Consider the following 21,202-nt stretch of genomic DNA (forward strand, 5'->3'; position numbering starts at 1 on the left):
AGGTCCCTACCAGGCTCTGTGAAGGCTCCTTAGAGAAACAGCCACTTCTTGTGTGTGGCTGCTCGGGGCTCAGTACCCTCAGGTCACAAAGAGTGCCAGCTGGAGCTCTGGACCCCAAATCAGAACCAGGAGGGACATGGTCTTCCTTCCCTGGAGGTTCCCAAGGCCTGGGGCAGCCTGGGTTTCCTTGACTCCTGTTGAAGGAGTAAGTGTTGTAGGTGAAGCACTTTGTGAACCACCGAGCAAGACCAAAATAGAGGCCCCGGGTGAGATGTGGCTTCGCCAACAAGACATTCTCAGGTGGCGCTGAATATGCATTTGCAGAAGGAGACACAGGAAATAGCAGATTTGTGGATAATCACCAGAGTCTAGGCTGGGAGACTGAGGCGCACAGAGGTCAGGGCTGGCACTTGGCGACGGCCCTCGGGGAGGGACCAGCAGAGCAGCAGAGGGCTGCACCACACAGCCTTGCTCAGGGCTGTGGCGGGGCTTCTTCCTTCTTCCCACCAGTCTCAGCTGGCTCATGATTGAGAAAATTACTGCTCTTCTGATTCTTAAGGAAAAGGGGTGCGGGGTAAGCTTCTTCTGGGAAGACGTTGGTCCAGCGAGCTCTGTTGTGGGGCAGTTCGGCCCAGTGGGATCCCTTCTAGGTTGGGGAATGTCGGCGACTGTGCCTGGCCACTGCAGGCCTACAAGGCTGACTCTGGACGATCTGCTTTTCTCTTGGTGCTCTTGTGTCCAGTCAGTCCAGTGGGACATGACCAGGGAACTCGTTTGCCAACATGAGGGTAATGGTCTGGCTTTTTGGACAGGATGCTGAGGGGACCGATGGAGGCAGGAGGAGCGAACCTGGCAGTCACCGCCTGGCCAGGTCCAGGGGACTCCCGGTCCTGTGGGGAGCTGGCAGCTCTGTGGCCCCATCCACCCATGAGCCTGCTGCAGCGATGGCCTCCTGCCTTCTCCTGGAAGGCTCTGGGTCTCAGGTCGCCACCCTCGCTTCTAGATGCAGGAGCTGCCATGGATGCTGTCTCAGGTGGTACAGCCTGTGTTCCCCACCTTCCCACCTGTCCCCAGGGAGCACCTGGGTGCACTCCCCAGCCCAGCCCAACCAGGCCTCCCCACCCCGCCGTGCCCACCGGCCCTGCCACACCCGCCAGAGGAGCTGCCATTAGCGCCCCTTGTGCTGGTGTCTTCCTCTAGCCCAGAATATTTCCTCCCTGGTGGGAAACAGTGCCAACTAACTCATCAGCACCTTGAAGGGAAGTGACAAAGGTGACAAGATTTAAGAGCTCGGGAGGAAAGACCAGTGGTGAGCGGTCCCAACCTCCCACCCTCTCTGCTCTCTCCCTCCCAGAGCTTTGTTACTGCCCCTTTCCCCAGCACAGCTTCCATCTTTAAAAAAGACCTTTATTCGGCAGTTTATCCTACGGCTAGATTGCTACTGACCCTACTCCACGTTTTCTTGAGGTGCTGGGAAGGAACCCAGGCCGGGCTCTGCTAGGCCAGTACTGTACCCTGGGCCACACCCAGCCCCAAATCCCCGCTTTTCCCTTAGGCAGTGAACGCTCTGGAATGCTGTTGGGATCCCAGGGGAAACGGGGGCGCCTGGGGTTCTCCACCAGTACCCCCAGGGGACGCCGCTATCTTCTCCCTTCCCGTATTTATGTCTCCCTGCTCACTCACCCCCTTTTCCTACTCATTGTCCCCTGAATTGGTCTCAGTATGGCATTGAAGGTCATTTCAAAATAGATGTGATACTATTTGAAGAAATTGAACTTCCTCTTCTTTATTACAAACACCTCATCTAACCGACTTTCTTTCTCTTGTGGTTGATCAGGGTGGATTAGTCTGGGGGTCCCTGACTCACTGTGCCCTGGCTGGGAGTGTCAGAATGTCACTTTGCATGTGACTCTGCCTATGTGGTAGTGTCTCTCCAACAAGAAGAAAAGATGGGTCACACAGAGACACCAGGAAGGGCTGAGCTGCAGGTAAATGAAGTTCATGTTGAACTTAGTGACCTCAGATAAGTGTGGGCTGTTGGGTTGAGTGACCTTTGTTAGGGGGCGTTGTTGTAACTGGCTGAGCTGGACCCTTCGATACTGAGGAATCCACTCTGTTCTTTCCTGTCTCTGTGGATGACCTAGTGCCGGAATATTCCAAGTCTCTCCTCAGTGCTGCGTGATGTGTCACACACCGTTAAGTGAAAAACTTGAGATAAATTTAACATGGTTTAACTGAGTAAATGAGAATCTGCCAGTCAGGCAGCGCTTGGAACCAGCGGAGGTTGTGAGAGCTCAGCTACCCAGCAGGACAGGCAGCATTCAGGGAGAGAGACCAGAAGTGAGATAGAGAGAGCGTGGTGGACGATGGCAGGGTGCTTGCCCTGTTTAAAAGTGTCTGATCAGTCAGCCTGTGATTGGCTGAGACTCAGCTGGTTGTCACAAAACAGGTACACCCCTAAGCTAAGCTTTCAGTTTGTTTTCCCACTTAGTCTGTTCTCTGCTGCTGTAACAGAATGCCTGAGACTGGGTAATTGATTGTGAAGATACTGGGTAATTATATATTATTAATTACAAAGCAAGGCAATTTCTTTCTTATAGTTCTGGCATCCAGAGAGCCCAAGACCAAGGGGCTGCACCCAGGGAGGGACTTTGTACTGATGGAGCCTCTGCAGGGTCCTGAGGTGGCTCAGGACATCACTTGGCCAGACCAAGCACTCCTTCCACCCAAGCCACTCCTTCCATAACCCATTAGCCGCCAGTGGATTAATCCATTCAAGAGGGCAGGACCTCCCTGAGGCAGTCACCTCCCCCGTGGGTCCCCCCTCCAAATACCATTAACATGACTTAGGGCTCGAGTCTCCAGCACATGAATTCTGGGGGACAGACATTCAAACCGTAGCACGTACTCAGGTGGCAGTTTGTTCTTTAGGGAGCTTAACACCCGGAACCAGCAAGGCTTCCAGGAGAAGAGGGTGGGGGAAGAGGCTGGCAGGGGACACCAGGGGCCAGCTCCCACCTCCCACGTGGTACTCTAGCCCAGGAGGTAGAGCTGAGGACCATGGGGGACCTGCATACACACTCCCTGTACCAGCTGGGCTGCACCCCTGCAGCCGAGAGGCCACCCCAACCTTTGGTTGCACGGGGCTCCAGCCTGTGAAGGAGGCAGAGGCCTGGGTCCTCCTGAGGTAGCAGAGCCAGTACTGGCTCCATTTCCCTCCTTTCTTTTGGGGACCTCGTGAAGGACCCCACTCTGGTCGTGCCACTTTGGCGCCAGCAGTGTGGAGGAGGGTCAGGGAAGAGGCCCCCTAGTTCTCCTGCTTCTGCTCCCAACGGCCTGTCAGCCGGAGGTCGGAGCTTGGGTGTGCTGGGCGGGCGGGAAGGGACCCGGCCAGCTCCCACTCCAGAGCCACTCAGCATCAAGGAGAGAGGTGACACACGCACCACAGGGACATCATGGCAGCAGGCAGCTGCCACTGCCCATTTTAACTGGATCCCACTGGACGAAGACAAAGGACACGGGGTGAGTTAGCACACTGTGCCCGGGGACCTGCCAGTCTCCAAAATCAGATGCACTTGTAGACGACTCAGCCGGGGTGCCCTGGTCCCCAGGGCTGTACCTGTCACTTCTCCTCATCACAGTCCCCATCCTGGATGCCTCCCTGTCTGAGCCACACCCACTCCTTACATGCAAAGGCTGCCCTTTGTGGGAAGGACCCACTTTGACCAGGAACAGGGCAGGTCGTCACCCTCAGAGCCCTGTGCTTCCCCGGCATCACCAGCAGTGACTGCCAGCCTTCTGCCTGCTAGAGCCACCCAGGAGCTTCCGACAAGCGTCCCCTGGGGGTCCTAACCCAGACTGCGGGCGAGTCTGCCCATGCCACCCTGCAGGACATGGAGCCGCTGCCTGGAGGCGGAAGCCTCGAGGTGGGTCTGTCCGTGAGGCTGCCTTTCCTCGTCCAGCAGCGATTTAGAAATACATCTGGACGGAAGGAGTGTGCGGCACACGCCCCTGGACGCGGGCCAGGAGGACAGCTGTGGCTTTCATATTTATTTTTATAAGTCGTGGAGCTACTGGACAGAAAGTGCTGCCTGACTGGAGGGTACTGCGGCGGCTGCTCCTGTGGCCTGAAGGGACTGGCAGGGAGTCTGCTCTGGCTCTCTGTGGCCCCAGGACGGCTCCCCTCCCTGAGCAGGTGCATGGACGCTGCCTTCACACCTCACGGGCCTGAACAGGTCTGCAGGCTTGCAGCGGCAGCGGGTGCGACAGTGCACGGGAGGGTGGGCAGAGGAGAAAAATGCAGAAGGACTTTCTAGGGGCACCCTGTTGAAGATTGAATTGTGCCCCCAAAAGATATATCCAAGTTCCAACCCTCAGGACCTGGGAATGTGGACATTGGAGGGTTACTGAAGACAAGACCACCCTGGAGGAGGGTGCCCTGTCAGTATGACAGGTGTATTAAGAGGGGACACACACACACAGGAGCCTTGTGACGAGAAGCCAAGGAGCTCCAGGGGCCAGCCACCACAGGACGCTCCCCGCCAGCCCTGCCCACTCCTCTATTCCAAACCTCTGGCCTCCAGAACTGAGATGAGAAACCTCTGCTCTTCAAGGCCACCCAGTCTCCTGTACCTTGCTCTGGTGGCCCCAGGAGTCCGGCGCACATGGCGGGGCAGGAGGGTCTGCACGGTGTGGAGGCCTGCTGCCCCGCCCTGCTCCTACCTTCACCCCTCTGGAGTCAGGAGAGGCCTTCTAGGTCTCCTCTCGGCCTTCCACTGACGTGTCTGAATTCCAGCGGTCAGAGAGGTCACATGTGGTTCCGCTGGTGTTCTGTGGTCACGAGCCTGGGAGAAGGGCTGGGCATCCCTGAGAGCTCGCCTGCGTGCAGCCTTGGCTGGGCTGCTGCCCACGGTCGGGGTCCCATGCTGAGCAGGGCCACTCAGGCAGAAGTGCATGTGGGACAGAGTCACGTGCTGCTGGGTCCACGAGACTGCGGGGAGCGGAGGCCCTCAGGGAGCGAGTCCCGGTGTCCCTGGGAGCAGTGCCTCCGCACCTGCTCATCCAGTGTCCGCCGCGGGGACTTCACGGAACACAGCGCTCTCAGACATTGAGAACCAGCGCCCTTGGTTTGTGGGAGGGCGGGGCTCAGGTCGTCTCGGGTGCGAGTCCTCCCTGCTCCAGGAGCAGAGGCTGTGACGGGTTCGTGACGTAGATCCGCACCTCCTCCGACCTCAACGCTGGAGGGTCAGGCCTGTGGTGCTGGGGCATCCACCCTGCCCTTCTCGAGCTGCGCTTGCGTTAGGACAATGACCTGCCACCACCCACCTGTTGCCATTTCCCCTACTTCCTGTTGATTTAATCTTGGACACTGGCACTCTGGTGGGTATGGCAGCCTTGCTTCCTGGCGAAGGTCACCTGGTGCACACTTGCTCTTCCGTTGTTCCTGCTGCCTGCCGGCCTGGCCAGGCCTCCCGTGGGGAAGGAGTGGCGCTTAGGCAGAAAGACGGGGCTGGGGCAGGGCAGGCGCTCAGGCTTACCTGGGGCGGGGCTCTTGCTTTCTTGTGTGTGCGTGTTCAAGGACCAGCCCACCCGAGGGTGTTCCTGCTTCTCCCCACGGGGGACAGGACAGCTGGAGGCCCTGGCCTTTTCCCTCGCTAAATATTCATTTTTGACGCCAGTTATGTTCTGGGGCAGGGTCCTTACCAAGTTCCTCCTTGTGTATGTGTTACTCCTAGGGAGTGTATTTCTCTAAAGTACCTCTGGCCCCTGATTGACAAGTAGGCTAGAGTCAGAGGGCTTGGTTCAGGGTGGGGCGGGGGCAGGACCAGAGAGGCATCTGGGTGCCCATGGGCCTGGGATCCTTGGCAGACACATGTGCTCCCTGCTCCTGCCTGGCTCTCCTGTCCCCATCACAGAGCACAGGAGATGATCAGCACCCACAGAGCTTTCTCACGCCCACACCACCACTGCTGCCCACTGCCACCTGCATCAGCTGTCTCCTCTCCAGCCTTGAAAACCACTCATCAAATCATGACTTGTGCCTTCCCATCACACATTACCAAGTCCTACCCCAGGGCCTATGTACATATTTCTCTCTAGCTGGAATACTCCTCTCCTGGCTTCCCAAATGGCCAGCATCCCTTAACTAGGTGTTGTTCACAAGTCTTGCCTAACCAACTAATCAAAAGACCTGTGCTTTATGACACCTGTCTATCTTTTACAACTCTTATCAATACAAATTAACTTTTTATTTGATCAAGAGTCCTCCCTACTGGAATATAAGTTTCATAAAGCCTGTCTTTCTCTACTGCACCTCCCGTGCCTGGTGTACTATGGGTGCTTAACACAATGTCACCGGGTGGATCTGTACCCCTCTGAGGTTCCTTCTGTCTGCCCTCCCCACGGTGCAGGTGCCCTTCTAGAGGGCAAGTGGTTGCCCCAGGAGAAGCCCTGGGCGGGTCCTGTGCTGTGGGACCAGGGCCTTCCCTAGCCTCAGGATCCACAGCTGTCCTCCCTCATCCGCGGTCTCTCCTGTGTCCGCCCCAGCCCAGGCACCCACCCGTCACCTGTCTCTAGGTTTCTGCTGTGGACTCTCCTGTTTGTGGGATGACGTGGTGCGTGATCTTTTGTGAATGGTTTCGTTCGCTCACAGAGGTATTTTGAAGGTTCCTTCATTGCTTTGGTGTGTGCCAGTGGTTTGTTCTTTCTATGGCTGAGTAAGAACGCCGCAGTGTGAGAATGGAGATTTGTTCATCCGTTCATCAGCGAGGGGACACCGGGTCACTTCCGCCTCCTGGCCATGTGTGAGTAATGCTGCGACCAACATCTGGGTACACGTTTCTGAATGGAAACTATTTTTATTTCTCTCGGTAGACACTTGAGAGAGGAATTTGGGGCCATATGATGACTGTGTCTGACTTTTGAGGAATTTCCAGTTTTCCAAAATGGCTGCACCCATGACAGCAGCTTCTGAGGAGCCCAGCTTCCTGCTTCCTTCCTGCCAGTATTTGAAATCTGTCTTCTTCACCTAGCCATCCTAGTGGGCGTGGAGTGGCATCTTGTGGTGGTCTTGGCTTGCGTTTCCCTGATAACCGAGCACCCCTTATGTGCTTGCTGCCCTTTTGTAAATCTTCCGTGGAGAAATGCCTTCCATGTCCTTTGCCAATTTTAAAATTCAGTCTTTTTAAAGTAATTGAGTTTAAGTGTTCTTCGTGCACTGTGCACTTATCAGATATATGAACTGAAAATACTTTCTCCTGTTCTGTGGGCTGTCTTTTCAGTCTTGATGGTATCCTTTTAACGGTCCAGGTTTCAATTTTGATGAACTCCAGTTTACCTATTTTTCCCTTTTGTTTGTTGCCTGCACTGTTGGTATCCTACGTCCCTTTTCTTTGGCGGTGGGTATTAGAGATTGAGCCCAGAAGGATTTTGCCACAGAGCTATGTCCCCAGCCCTTTTTATTTTTGAGACAGGGTCTAACTAAGTGGCTTAGAGCCTTGCTAAACTGCTGAGGCTGGCTTTGAACTTGCCATCCTCCTGCCTCAGCCTCCCCAGCTGCTGAGATTATAGGTGGTGTCACTGTGCCCGGCTTGTCCTAGGACTCTTGCACACCAAGGACATGTATGGAACACACAGAAAGCAGCATTCTACCTTGCCGTGTTGGGGAGGATGAAGGCTCTTAAGAGGCGGGAAGAGGAGATGCAGAAGGTCCATTTGTGGGCTTCCCAGATGCAAAAACTCCTTCCTTTCTTGTTGGCTCTGCCGCAGTCCCTAGCAATGTCACCTCTGAGTGCTGGCTTTTAAGGTTGCTCTCTCTCTCAGCAAATATTTGCTGAGCACCTACTGTTGATCAGAGATGAGGAAAAGGTGACCTACTTTCCAGGAGAGCCCTACTCCCTGTTGACCAGGATTTGCTATCCATCTCAGTGTCCTTTCAAGACCCCCACTCGGCCACTCTGTCCCAGGGACCTATGTCAAGGCTCCTTGGGGAGGAGAGAGGAAGGCTTTAGGATGAGGGCTTGCACCCATTCCAGGCCCGCCAGGCAGGGCTGCGGAGACAGCAAGCGCCACAGGGGTACTTGCCGGAGGGGGGGGCCTCCCAGGGCACCTGGGTCCAGGTGGGGCTCCTCTTCTGTTCCCAGGCGAGTCAAACCCAGGCATGTGTTCACCAGACCATTACTCTGGATGTCTTCCAGACTGGATGGGAAGGGAGAGGGAAGGAGAGGAAGGCAGAGGGAGGGAGGGCCAGTCCCGTCCCCACCCAGCCGTAACCCAGGCTGGCCCTTGATGCAACCTGGGAAAGCAGCACCAGGTGGCGCCATGGGGTCCCTCCCAGGCTGCCCTTGGGGACCTCAGGGCTGGACCTTGGAGGCCCAGTGAAAAGGGGAAGCAGTCATCCAGGTTTTTGACCTGAGGCCCTCTCAGGAAATTTCTACTGGAACGTGTGTTTGGAAAAGCCGTGCTTCTCCAGGTGGGAATGAGCACCCTGTGACCCCCGTGTTCCTTTCTTCTTGGTGTATATGAATCACCAAGGGGCATTTAAACATCCCAGCACATGCCACTCCCCAGCTCGATTAAATCAGGGACTCTGAGACCAGGCACTGGGTTTTTCCTCTAGGTCTCAGATGATTGCAACAGAGCACCCAGTGTCTCAGCCTGACTGTGCCGCTCTCTCCCGCCCGGCCGCTGTCCTTGCTCCTGCTTCAGCCTCTGACCCCGAGGGACTCCCACTGGAGGGAGGGGAGGGCAATTACACAGGCCTGTGTAGTAAACGTGGCCCTTTCGGATCACAGCCTGCCGGAAGGCGCAAGAGAGGAAAGATCCTGTCGAACGAACAAATGAATGGCCATGGTGGTCGGAATCAGCAGAGAATATGATACCTTTAGAAACATTTTTTGTTGTCGTGGGTGGACACCATACCTCTATTTTTTGTTTATTTGTTTTTATGCAGTGCAGAGGCTCAAGCCTAGTGCCTCACACTTGTCAGCCAAGCGCTCTGCCACCGAGCCACGACTCGGCCCGAGAATGTGATACTGCAGCGGTGTTTTATTTACCCTAAAAGCAGCATCTTAGGGGAAGCAGGCTTGATTAGAGGAGCATAAAAAGATGGATGCTGAATGTCCTGGAGGCGGGGGCAGGGGGAGGGTCGACCCTGGTGTTGACCTTGAATTTCGCTTTAAAGTTTTCGTTTTCATTTGGAGTGATTGCTTTTCTTTGATAGGCGTAAATCCCTGGTTCTCCTCTTATTCCGATGATTAGGGTAAATTTTCACCTCGTAAATGAAACAGAGAGGAAGAGAAAAGCGGGAGGGAATTTCCGCCTTGCCAAAGAGCTGGAGAGTGGAAAGAGGAAAAGGGAGAAATGAGTGGAACGGGAAGCTGGGAGAGATGGAAGAGGTGGGTGCCGGGCGCTGGGCGCTGGGCGCTGGGGCCGCCTCTGCCCGTGGGGGCCACCTGCCCGGCAACAGGGATTTTCTGTATTGGAACTGCACGGGGATGCTGGCCCAGCAGCTGCTGCTGTTTGCTTGCTGATTTCTGTTCTGGGAGAAGTGGGGGCAGGAAAGGGAGTGGAGGGGTCTCGGGACGGGAGGGAAGCGCGACCTCCCCCTGGCCACGTGTCTGGGGCTCCAGCGCCTGTGATGGTGGGCACCCCTTTACCTACAGGGCTTGTTCTGGGGAAGGTTGTGCTGAGCAAACACCCAGCTCCGAGGCGGGGAGGGGAGCAGAGGTGGCCAGAGAGGAGCAGGAAGCTTCCTGTGGGACTCAAGCCAGGCGCTGGCCTTTTGGCAAAAACAGCTCTCAGATGCATTCCTCCCACCGGAGCGGGAGTGGCCCGGAGGGCAGAGACCTCGCCCTTCATCTTTGTGACCCTGTTGCCTAAAGGTCCTGGGCACAAGGAATGTCCCGGACGTGCTTGCTGAGTTGAGTCCAGCTGAGAGGAAGCACATGGTGGCCGTCTGGCTCCGGGGGCCAAGGGTTACGAGTATTTACAAAGGCTCACCATCCTCGAATTGTTCTGAGAGATCATCGAGGAAGCAGAACAAACCCTTGAAGCAGAGTGATCCAGGGGCTCAGGGCTCCTTCTCAGAGGCCCTCTGGTTTCAGCTTGGTTCAAGTGGCAGTCCTGGAGAGCGAGCCAGGTTAGCGACTTCCTCCCACTGTAAGTTCCTCTGAGTTCTTACGGTGCAGCGAACAGACTTAAGGAAAGTGGGGCGTGGAGGAGTCAGGACCAGAGAGGGGCGTCAGGCCCGGGACAGCTGTCCAGGCTTCCACCGGGGAGGGCCCAGTCCCTTCTGGGACAGGTGAGACGTACTGCTAAGCATGTCAGTTGCAGGGGCCCACATGGAGGCCTCTGAAGCCCCACCAGCCTCAGTACAGCTTGAAGCACATGTGGCAGTTGGCGACAGATCACGTCTCGTGACCTCATATCGTTATCTGCGACGCAGTTCACAACTCGATGCGAACTCCCACAGCGCAACCTAATCGAATAGACGTCTTCTGAGAGTTTGGATGCCAGGAAACAGACAGAGTAAGGGGGAGAAGCAAAAGGCAGCCTGAATTGGGACCTTTGACCTGAGCCAATTACAGAGCTCCCAGCCCAGCGGCTTGATCTGTTCTGGAATATGGTAGATATTCTGGGCCTGGGGTAATTGACGGCACCACCCTTGAAGCAAAGTCCAAGCAGTTGCTTCTTACCTGCAGATCAAAGCTGCCTCCTTAAAGGGAAAGCTCAGATTTCTGACTTCATCTTCCCTTCTCAAAGGCACCTTATTCTGACCCTGTAAATCATGCCGTGAGTAAGCCAGGACCTCAGCCTCCTTTCTGTGTGCTTCCTCATCTTGCCAGTTATGTGGTCGGGTTATACTTTTGGGTCTTAGGGATGTATCTCAGTGTCATGCACTCTCAGCCCTGGGATTTAGGATGGGTAGTTCACAGTGGGATCTCTTCTTTGAAAATGTGCCCCAGATCTTTGAAAATGTCCCTCCAGGCTGAGCCATTAGCTCAATGACTGCGGGTGGACTTGACTCTTTAGTGGCCGCCCAAGGTGGCACTGACTCTGGGCCCTGTGCCTCTGGGCTCAGCCCTGGGGAGGGATCACAGGGCCAGGCTGAGGTGGGCTCTGGATTCAGATGGAAGGTGACCTGGCTTCCCACCTCCCTCTGCACCCCCTGATGGTGGAGGTTGTGAAGTTTCAGCAGACTGAGGCACCAGCGGATGGTCTGATGGGTGAGACTGACCAGGCAGTGTGTTCCGGCCCCTTGCGTTTGGCTTCCGTGGCCCCAGATTTGGGGCAGAAGGGTCTGCACCTGCGGTGCCCTGTGCAGGGTGAGCATGTGTGCAACTTTCTGAATTTACAAGTGAGGTCACTTTCCAAGGTATGGGGTTAGGACAGTGCCCTTTCTGGGGGACATGTGATTCAACCCATCACTACTGGGAGGGATGTCTCTCAAAAATCTCTAAAATGTTTTAAAAGATTCGACTTAAGTTAGTGTTTATTCAGTTTGGGGGTGGAAATGATTGTTATGAAATCTCTGTAGCTAGCAAAATTGGATACAGGATTTTTCCTGTTCTTCCTGGGCTTCCTTCTCTGGGTCCAGGAACAGCTGTGAGAGGGGCCACTCGTGGCCTGCATGGAAGGTGACCCTGTGCCTGGCCACTGCCCACTCATACAAGCTGGAGGCTGCGCTTCCTCTTGGGGCAGGGTGGAGCTGGCTGGAAGAGTGGTGGCCTCCGCCTCCCTGAGCTGATAAATTGCTGGAGACTGATTTTCTTGTTTATTTTAAAATCAGAGATGAACACTTTCTGTTGTGGATTCTTGGTGCCACCTCCTCTCCAAGAGTCATTTATGAGAAGGGAGTTCTGACCTCAGGCTTGGAGGCCCCACCACCTTTGGGGTGTTGGTTGCATCCTAAGGACCTGGCTGCACGTCGCCACCAGGCCTCTGGACTGAGCTCCCCATCAGAGCAGGCGCACCTGGCTGGCCAGTTGGCCAGGATCGGGCTCTGCTGGCTCCTTCTGCTGCTTCCCCTGTCTGGGTTCCCACTTCAACCAGGCCGAGGGAGCCACTCGCTCTGAGCTCCCTGGGCCTCCTCCATCCAGCCAATCTCAGGCTTCCTCCAGGCTGGGACTGTCTCTTCTCCCTCTCACCCCAATGGGGCCTTACGAAGCCAGCACTCGCTGCCCAGGTGACAGAACACAGAGGGGAAGCACGGCCCACTTCAAAAGCCTTTCTCCCCAACCTGCTGTCCCTCAGCACGCCTCATCCTGGGCTGGCAGCTTCCTGGGATGTCAGAGTCTCTGCTCTGGCCCAGTCCTGGCCTGAACATCATCCTGGGTATAGGTGACCACAGATGTGTGTGTTTCCAGAGCTTTCTGTTGTTTACTTTTAGCCTTCCCTATGTTACCTGACAGTTCCAAGTCTCTGTGGCCCTCTCAGTTGGCAGTCCTCATAGTGAAATCTCCAAATGTGGTTTGTCTAACACCCAAGTCACTAGAACGAACTGCATTACTTCTACAAAACTCAGAAAAGAATGCATACATGTATGTGTGTGTGTTTGTGTGTTTATATGTGGATTATTTAATCCTCAAAGCAATCCTGCAGGGGTGAGATTATTGTCAGTCCCACTTTACAGGAGAGGGTGCCAAGGTGCAGAGGGGTTGACATGTCCTAGGGCACAGCAATAGTGAACGGCAGAACTAGAATTTGAATCTTCAGTAAAGTAGCATGAGTCGAAAGGAATGAACGAGGGTTCTGCCCTTCACGGTTCGCTCAGGAGGATGAATGCACTTAGTCTAAGCAAGGACACGCCTCAGGCCACTCACTGTCAAGGAGGGCAATCTGTAGGGGGGAAAAGAACCCCTGTTTTGTGCCAGGTGTGTTTTCCAATTAAACTGAGAAGGCTTATGCCAGTTAAGGCAGCCTGGCTGTCCACCTCCTGGCCAGCAGAACCTTCTGTTCAGCAGGGCCACGGAGGACTTTTTAGGTCACAGACGTCGGAAGTGGAGCACCTGCCTGAGGCCGGCCAGCCTGTGAGTCAGCCCCTCAGCCTTTGGCTGCACATGACCCAAGCCGGGTCCAATCCTGGCGTCTAGCTGAAAAGGTAGACAGAGTGTCACGGCCTCCCAGGCCTCCCGAGCCTAGCGAGAGGGTGCGCTGGGCCGTGCAATACGCCAGGCCTCTCGGGCGCCTCTGGTTTTCCTAATCCAGCTCCCCCAGCTGCTCCTGAGGCTCCCTTTCCGACTTCCTTCCCGAACATCCCCCTCTGCACACGAAGCTCTGCGGGACTCCAGCTTGCTTGTCCCTGTCTCCCCAGCTTCCCTCTGGCGAGACTGAAGTCTGCTAGGTTGGGGACCTCTCCTCTCTCCTTTCCTTGTGTCACACCATGAGGCTGGCACGTCGCTGGGGGCAGGGACTCCTATAAACACTTGTTGACCAGGAGGAGGAGCTGGAGAGAGAGAGAGAGAGAGGGAGAGAGGGAGAGAGAGAGAGAGAGAGAGAGAGAGAGAGAGAAAGAGAGAGAGAGAGAGAGAGAGGAGGGGGGGGGAGAGAGAGAGAGAGAGAGGAGAGGGGGAGGGGGAGAGGGAGAGAGAGAGAGAGAGAGAGAGAGAGGAGAGAGAGAGAGAGAGGAGAGAGAGAGAGAGAAGCCCACCTGTTTAAAAGCCAGAAGGGGAAAGCCCGCCTCCCAGAGCCGGGCTCTTCCTGGTGATAGTGGGCATGCCCCACTGGCTGTGCCTCCTATGGTCTGGAGAGCTTTTTCCTGGATCCACCAAAACTCCTGTGTGAGACGTCGGTCAGGGACTGAGGAACACTCAGAGGTGCGTGCCTCCAGGAGCTTGGGGACCTCAAAGTTAACAGGATGGAAGTCTAAGGAACCCACGGCAGCAGGTGTGTCAGGGTTACTGGGATCTGGGGGACATGGTGGGGCCGGCTCAGAGTGGGGAGGAGGTGAGGCTTCGACAGACTTCCGTGCGTGTGTCCTGCCCACCCTGAACGCTCAGCCCTGCAGGTGCACGTCTTCTTATTAAAAAGGGTCCCAGCTGCGTCAGTGCTTCCTCCTCTCGCGAGCCGTCTTGGCTAGCTTTGTGAGGACAGGACCAGTCCCTTCCACCTCAGGCAGGGGTTAAAGTCACAGCACCCAGTGGTGGAACCTCAGGCAAGTCACTGAATTTCAATTTTATCCCACTTGTGCTTAGTTGAAAGGTGAGTCCCTTTTCTGGCAGGTGACGTGCGGCAAGCCTGAGTGGACTGCTGCGATACGCCCCTGTGCTGCTGTGCACGGCTCTCCTGGGGACACGGGGATCCGACCCAGCCCCACATTCAGGGCTCAGGGGAGCTCGCAGCCAGGGGCAATTTCCCCCTGAGGCTACAGGCGGCAGCTCAAGCCTCTGTTCCCCTCCGGGGTGGGTGGCGGTCGTCCCCTGCGCTAGAATCCAGGCTTTAGCTCGTAGCTCTGGAAGGCCTTCCCCATCTGGGCGGGTTGAACCTGATGAACGTCGCGGCAAACTGCTCTCGGCTCATCTGCTCCCCGGAGGGAGTGACGGGGCCTCTCTTCTGTCTGCTCCGCCTTTCAGCCAGTATCTATTACTTGGTAAATATGGGTAGGCTCTGGAGACCAGGGGTGGAGGAGCAGTCCACTCCACTCTCAGCCCCAGGACCTGGGGGTCTCTGACCATAAGAGGAAGGATTAGACCACATTTACCAAATCTCTGTCCCTACAGACCATTTTAGGTGCAGGGCCCACATGTTCTCGCAGCTCAGGCCCTTCAGCAGCTCCACTCCCAGTTGCTGTGTTGGTGTGTGCTCGGATTGAATCCAGGGCCTCCTGCACACGAGGCGGGCACTGCACCACCGAGCCACGCCCCAGCCCAGATTTCTCCCAATGCCAAGCTCAGTGCAGGATCCCCTGGGGTGGAGGTTGTGGAACTGATGCAGCGTCTAGCCCTTTAGGGCTGCAGCTTGGGGGATGCTAACCGGCCTGACTCCCCAGCTGGTGTGACACCCTCATTTCACGGTCAGTCAGGATTTCAAGGCTGTGCTGTCCAGCAAGCCCTCTGCCATAAACTTCCATAAGGATCCCTGGGGGGCTAAGTCGCCCTCCTTGGCTTATTGGTTTGCAGTCACGACATGTCAGAAGCTACCTACCTGCCCGGTCTAGCAAGTAGAATTCAGGAGTGCGGCATGCTGGCCTCAAGCTGTCTGTGGGAAAGGGATTCCAGGCCAACCTGCTACCCCATCCGTGTCCTGCTTGGTGGTAGAGCTCAGACCCTGTTCCCGGAAGCTCACCCAGTCAATACCAGCTGTGCCTGCTGTCTGTGTTAGCTGGCTGCTCAGTGAAATCAGGTGTGGCTGGTGGGGCAGGCAGCCGGGCACTCAGCCCAGGGAGTCCTCTTGTTTCAGAATCTTGCCAGCCATGCTGCCCTGGCCCCTACCTGCCTCTGCACAGACCTGCTGGCAACCCCAGGATTGCAGGCTTTGGGGGCAGGGGCAGCGTTGGCCTCTAATAAAGGGAAAGAGAGGTGAAGGCTTGATTGAGCAGCACCATCTCAGCGCAGCTGCTCTCCATCCTCCACACACAGCTGCAGGCTCGCACAGGGCTGCGGGTCCCACTGGAGTTAGGGCTGTGACCGTCTGTTTGCCTGCAGCGATGTCTCGTCCCTGCGTGGAGCTTTGGACTTGGCCTCATGGCTTAGATGGCATGTGATTGAGCAAGGCTTGTGCTATGTACCTTGGAGGCTGAGACATCCAACCCAGGTCCTCTGTGGGGCAGGACCGGTAGGCGTGGATCTCACACACTCCTAGCTGCTAATCTTCCATGCCTCTTTCGTGGCTCAGGCAATATTGTGTACAGTTTGGGATTTTCCTGCGCATTTACCTTGTCATTTTGTAACTCTCTGAAGTCACTCTACTTGTTATGTAATATCCTAATACCACCACGTGACGTTATCAGAGCAAACAGGACAACACCAGTTACACCATGGACCTCAACTTAGTGTGAGCATAGTCTTCTTTTTAATTACAGTTTAATCCTGGGCCACAGAAGATAAGAATAAATCAATGGAAGAGGGGGTGGCCCTGTTAGGACAGTGTGGCCCAGAGCCAGACTTGGGCGGGTGGGGGTGGGGGAGTAGGCACAGCTATGATGGAATCCTGGCATTGCAACTTCTCTGATTTGTAACCTAGGTGACTCAGCCTCCCTGACCCTCATTTTCTTATTGATAAAATAGACAGTGCTGTACCTGTTTGCCTGAGGTGCAGACAGAGAGCATATGCAGAGTACCTGGCACTGAGGACGTGTCAATTCCAGGACAGGGGCTGGGTGCTGACCTACAGATACCAGGGAAGTACCCCTGTGGGTAGTGGGGAGGCTTTCCAGGTTTGGACAATTACGGAGTCCCAGGTGCCTGCAGAGGGTGCCGAGGGCCTATGAGGACTCTGACTGACAGCTTTGAGTAAGCCACATGGGTCAGAAGGATGACTGGGCCAGGCTCACAGGGGCTGTATCCTATACTGAAGAAGTGGGTGAGTTCCATAGGTGTATGGAGCCAGGGAAGCTTCTCTGGCTTGGTTTTGTTATTGTTTCCTCTTCTGTGTTGTTGTTGTTGTTGTGGGTTTGTTTGGTTGGTTGGTTTGAGGTTTTTATTTATTTATTTTTGGTCTGGTAAAGGTGTAAAGAATAATGCTCAGGGAACAGTCTCTAGGGGTTCCTCAGTGGGAGAGAGGAGTCAGAGTGGGGGGCCTGAGGAAGGGGCAACCCCCAGCCGTTCATTCAAGGACCAAGAATGCTCGTCAGGATTTGCCAATCGTCTACTGGGTTTTGTCTTTCAAGAGAGCTGACTTCAACCCTCCAAGGACAGAAGGTGGGCAAGCTCAGAGCCCAGAGGAATACGTGAATGACTTCAGCTTGCAGTGGAGACTTTGGGGTGAGGTTACTGCAGGTGAAGTAAGCCCCGGGTCTGTGGTGGGAAGCTGGCAGGCTGGGGCACAGATGTTGGTGCTCCTTAGTCCTCTAATGATGAGCATGAGACACAGAAATGCTGACTGTCAGAACCGAGGAAAACCACCCCCCGACAAGTGACTCTCAGGTGCTTGTCTCTAGGTGTAGAGACCTCTGGACAGTGGCAGCCATTTCCCTGGCATTTCCAGCTTTTCCATGCAAAACAAATTAGGCTTTTTCCCTCAGGCTTGTTTGTATGCTTTGGAATAAAGCACACAAAATAAAACAAGCCCAGCTCACCCAGCAAGGTTTGTTCCAGAACCAGTGGGAGAAATATTGAGATTGGCCGGCTGTCTGGCCAGCCGTTTGCCTCAGTGCCCAGAGGGCTGGCCGCAGGACTCGGGCCCTGCCTCATCGCTACATGGTGCTGACTTTTTGCTAAGCCTTGCATTTGTGCTAGCGCTGCCCTCCGGTTCCAGAATAATCCCGCACATCCCAAGCCGATGCTTATTTTTGTCCAAATGCTTGTTCATCCATTATCCCAACAGCAGCCCTGGGAGAGATACAAAGCAAGTGTTTCCACACAGGTTGTTTTATGAGGAAGGACCAAGGCTCAGAGAAGTGACTGAGCCATGGCCCACACCTGGGTTGTGATCACAGAATTATAGAGCAGTGCCTGGTTCTGGAAAGGACGTGGGGGTACGTCATTAGCACAAGTCTTGGGCTACAGACAAGAAAGCAGAGTTCCAGCTTGGGGTGGCATTCTCTGGTGATCAGCTGTTTGGGCAACCTGAACTGGGGCCAGGCCTCAGGGTCCCTGACTCCTAGAGACAGTTTGTCCCCACCCCTCCTGCTTCTGTATTCTTGGGTCTCAGGATGGACCAGCTATGGACCCTGATAGCCTATTACCCTGCAAGTCGCCTTAAGAAAACCGCAGCCTTCCAGTCCTGTGAGAAGGCCCCAGGCTGTAACTCGGGTGCCTATATATTCATGAGCCTCAGAGGCAGCTCTGCCATGTTCTTTGTCGCCTCTCTGTGAAGCCTCCCTGCCTACATCATCCACACCCATCTTTCCTTAACTGTCACTGCTGCTAAGTCTGCCCGGACCCCAAATTTGCCCACAAAGTCATATCCTTTAAATCAAAGCCTCTTGAAAGAAACTTTCTCCCCTTGAATACCTTTAGCAATGGGTCACTTGCTATTTTCTGAAGTAATTCCTTCATTGCCAAAAAGTTCAAGTCATCAGAAAGTTTAATAATGAAAGTAGCAGAGTTCTGAAGTGGAGACTCCCTTCCTCCTTAATGATTCAAGTCCATCTTCTTCCCACCCAGCTTGCACACCCCTAGAGCATCGTTTGAAGGATACCTGGGATTCGTTTTAATCAGGTGCAGCAGGACACACAGACACAGGAACGTCTGTCCTAAAGGAAGAGGTTTATTCCACTCACAGATCCCTGGAAACAGGAGGCAGAGAACATTACACAGGGTGGTAAGGAAGTGCTAAGGCCAGTCTGGAGGCAGAGGAAGTGAGGGGAAAGGGTGGACAGGGGCCACCAAGGTGGGCTTAGGATTGGCTCGTTTGAGTGACTTCCGTGGGCTCTGGGATGGCTGGCTGTACCTAGTTGCCTGCTAGCTGTCCTGGGATGATCCAGTCAGGGAGAGTGACCCAGGGTGTGATAGAGGCGGTGGAGGCAGGAGTGAGGCTCTGGGGGGTTGGTTGGTTTGCACAGGGAAGGCAAGTCCACAGGTGAGTCGTTTCACTCTCTAGGAATCAGCCACCCCTGGGAGGGACAGTCCCTCCGGGATCAGCAAGACGCCAGATGTCAGAGCATTAGAATACCGAAAATAAAAGGCAAGGTGCAGACAGGCAGAGCGCTGCCTCCTAGGGGAGGGGCCGTGCTGGAGTTGAGGACCTGCTGTGAGAGGGGCTTTCACTAGCAGAGAGCCCCTTGGAAGACTGGAGTCGCCACTCTTGCCAGAGGAAGAGCTGCATTCTTTATACTCCAAGAACAGGGATTCCCAGGGAGTCCAGCTTTCAGAAGCGACCTGCTGCTTTCCTTGGAAGTTAACCAGCCTCTGCCTGAAGTTAGTGGGTGCAGTGCAGGGGGCTGAGCCGGCCCGCGGACCTGGAGCCAGCCGCCTGGACTGCTGCATCATCGGCCCCTGCTCCTGCCTCCATTCGCCCTGCCGCCTGTCTTTCTAAAGCTCGGGCTCAGCCCTCCCTCCTGCTGGTGCCTGTGTGGTAGTTACCTCCCCGGCAGCCCCCGACACAGGTGGTAATGACAGTCTGCTGCAGTCCCGTCAGCGAGGGTATCTGCCCCAGCTCTGCCTGCATTTTGAGCAGTGAACCATCTCTAGCCAACAGGACTGTCGCCTGCACTGTCTCAGGCCAGCTCATGCTGTCTGCCAGCCGCTTGTTGCGCTGCTTTGGGGACTGGGAACACGCCCAGTCCCGGTCCCCATCTGTTGCTGACGTGCAGTGGTAGCAGCAGCTCCCGAGAGCAGCCGAACCCTAGAAATTGCCTGTGCTGAAGGGGCTGGGAAACCCCTTCTCTGATGGGCCTTTGGAGGGCAGCAGCAGGATCTGTCAGAGCCAAGAGCTGCCGTCTCCCGTCGCTCGCATCGTCATCCAGCATCGTAGCCTGGCACCTCGTACTAGCATCTCTCTAGCATCCGGGAAGAGGAGACCTCCGGGACCCCTGGGGCTGAGTAAGCAGACCTTCTGAGCTGGCTTCCTAAATGCACGGAGATTGCATGTCCCCGGTGTGCGCCTGTGCGCTCGTTTCCCCTTACAGTGCTTTGTCTCTTCTGTATGCAGGACTACTGCTGAATTCGCTTTGTTCTCAGGAGCCTCTTATTAAATACCCCAAGGCTGAGCGAAATGTCCCTTCTCTTCCTTGTAGCTGTGTGTGTTCTCCTTACATAACTTTTTCTCAGTGACTTAAAGAGAACAACTAGTGAAGGTGGTATGCGTGTGGGGGCGTGTTCATCCCTGTTCCTCTGCTCTGGCTGGCTCCTCCCCCACAGGCTGGCCCCGGTGAGCACCACTGCCCACCACTGCCCATGCCTGGGTCCAGAGCACGGGGGCTCCTCCCACCTTCCTCGCCTGGCCTTAAAGTTCTCTGGCTGAGGCAGAGATCTTAGCAAAGTTGACGTTTCCCTGCCTTCCTTTCCTTTCCCTGAGTCATCCTTCGTTCCACTGGACCCTGATGGAAAAGGCCGGGGGCCTGCGGGGTGCCTTGGGTACGGCCATGTTGTCCCCAGGACTCTCTTGACCATAGACACATTGGCTAGTCAGTGGGTCTCCTGCTGGAGGGTGGAGCCCTCAAAAGCTTACGTTGCCCATTTGATTTGTGGGACGACATTGAAGAAACAGATATGGCAGAGGAGACGGCAGTCCCCCGTTCTGTGGTGGGGGCAGGAGGACGGGGCGAGAGCCAGAGCCCTGGCACTGGGCACATCTGCAGCACAGCAAGCTCAGCTGTGGCTGGAAAGGACTAGATTCCGAGATGCCCAGTGCCCTGAGCTCATCCTCCCTGACCCTGATGGCACCTGGAGTGAGCCACTGTCCTCCTGTTTTGGTTTTTTGTCACCCTACAATCCCTTTCCACAAGCTGCATTAGCTGTGCCTAAAGATGACCTCAGCAGAGAGTCTGTGACACCTGGTCCTTAGGCCCTGGACTGGGAGTAGGCCAGTGGGTGTTCCAGAAGGACCACGAGGCTCGATGCTGTGCTTCTGAGTTGCAGTGCAGTTGGGGAGAGGGGTAGCAGGTAGTGAAGAGCCCCGAGCGGTGGTGCAGACTGGGAGTGCCAGGGAGGGGGCTCGGCGGAGGGCCCAGCTCAGCAGACACCTCCGTGGCCTGGGACACACCAGGAGGCAGGCAGGAGAGGCGTGGGTGCAGAAGGCCCTTAAATAGAAGAGGAGTTCAGGCGTGTTAGGTGAGACTATGTGAGAGTAATGGGGGAGTAGAGGTCAGTCAGGCCTCAAGCCACCAAGGGATGCAGCAAACAGATGCTCTGGACTGAGCGTCAGGACCTGCAAGCACCTCAGCCAGCCCCCAGGGGGTCGCTTTCCCGACCCAGAGAGGCCTGGCCATGTGGCCTCATGTGTCTAGGACCTCCTCAGCTGCTTCCCCAATTTTCATTGAAACGTCAAAAGACTCGAGAAATCTAAAGGAGGTTTTGTTGATGTTTTTGGTTTTCCCCAGCATTGCTCCTTTTTATAGAGGAGGAAACTGAGGGTTAAAGATTAAATTTACTCTGTGAACAAA

The 21,202-nt window shown here is 55.4% G+C and overlaps 1 protein-coding gene across 4 annotated transcripts in view; it reads left to right on the plus strand.

Annotated features, from left to right (window-relative positions):
* Prkag2 (protein kinase AMP-activated non-catalytic subunit gamma 2) overlaps positions 1-21,202 on the plus strand; it is a 261,535-nt gene that overhangs the window by 24,759 nt on the left and 215,574 nt on the right. The window contains exon 1 of one of the 4 annotated variants that reach the window (XM_047560024.1): positions 19,436-19,640. The exons of the other annotated variants lie outside the window; for them this stretch is intronic. The gene's annotated coding sequence lies outside the window, so the exon portion shown is untranslated. Of the gene's footprint in view, positions 1-19,435; positions 19,641-21,202 lie in introns of those variants that run through there. 4 annotated transcript variants of the gene reach the window in all.

Source organism: Sciurus carolinensis, chromosome 8, assembly GCF_902686445.1.
Source record: "Sciurus carolinensis chromosome 8, mSciCar1.2, whole genome shotgun sequence".
In the NCBI taxonomy this organism is placed as follows: domain Eukaryota; kingdom Metazoa; phylum Chordata; class Mammalia; order Rodentia; family Sciuridae; genus Sciurus; species Sciurus carolinensis.